The following is a 1,022-nucleotide window of genomic DNA, read 5'->3' as shown; positions in this document are numbered from 1 at the left end:
CTTCCTTCCTTCCTTCCTTCCTTCCTTCCTTTCTTTCTTTCTTTCTTTCTTTCTTTCTTTCTTTCTTTCTTTCTTTCTTTCTTTCTTTCTTTTAAGCCTATTTGATCCAGGCGTGTCTGGATGGGAAGATATGCAGATCATGTGAGAGAGAAACTTGGGTGTTAACGCTGGGAGTGGAGGTGCACGCCTTTAATCCCACCCCCTGGGAGGCAGAAGCAAGTGGGTTTCTGTGAGTTCAAAGCTAGCCTGGTCTACAGAGTGAGTTTGAGGCCAGTCATGGCTACAGGTCGGGATCTTAGATTCTCTAGCCTTGAGCCTCGGTGTTGTCACCTGAAAAAAATGAACCAGTCTTTACCAAGCCCACAGAGAACTGGGAGCAGCAAAGAAAAGCATTTTGCAAACGTAGCCGGGCTGCGGGAGGAGCTTGTTAACGTGTAGTTAAGGGATGCTGATGTGGCCCTGGAGACCTGCGGGTCCCAGCCCACTGCTGCGCTTTGGTTAGATTGTGACATTTACATGCATTTTGACCGCTGACGTCTCCGGCGTTACTGAGCATCACGGTGTATCAGACAATGGACGGTATCTGGAAGAGCAGCCTTAATTACCCCAGCCAGGCTATTTATTGCACCAGACATCAAGCTTTATGCGTAATATATGCAAGCCAAATATAACCAAGGCTTCTCATTGCTTCATCTCTATGTGGTGACTTACTTGGCAGAAAAAAAAATGTAATTGAAAGTAATTAAAATCTTTTCCCAGTCTCTCAGAAAATGCTCGGATGAGGAGGGCTTTTTGTTTTTTTCTTCTCTATGGGACGAGGATGAAACCAAGAGCCTGGTGTAAAGTTAGATAGTGCTCCTCCGCTGAGCAGAGCCCTCCTCGCCATGAGCGAGTACATTTTTTGTTTGTTTGTTTTGTTTTTGAGATAGGGTTTCTCTGTATAGTCCTGGCTGTCCTGGAACTCACTTTGTAGACCAGGCTGGCCTCGAACTCAGAAATCCGCCTGCTTCTGCCTCCCAAGT

The sequence above is a fragment of the Mus caroli genome, chromosome 5 (assembly GCF_900094665.2).
Source record: "Mus caroli chromosome 5, CAROLI_EIJ_v1.1, whole genome shotgun sequence".
NCBI classification, from domain to species: domain Eukaryota; kingdom Metazoa; phylum Chordata; class Mammalia; order Rodentia; family Muridae; genus Mus; species Mus caroli.
The sequence above is the reverse complement of the archived record's forward strand: the minus strand, read 5'-3'. Positions refer to the sequence as shown.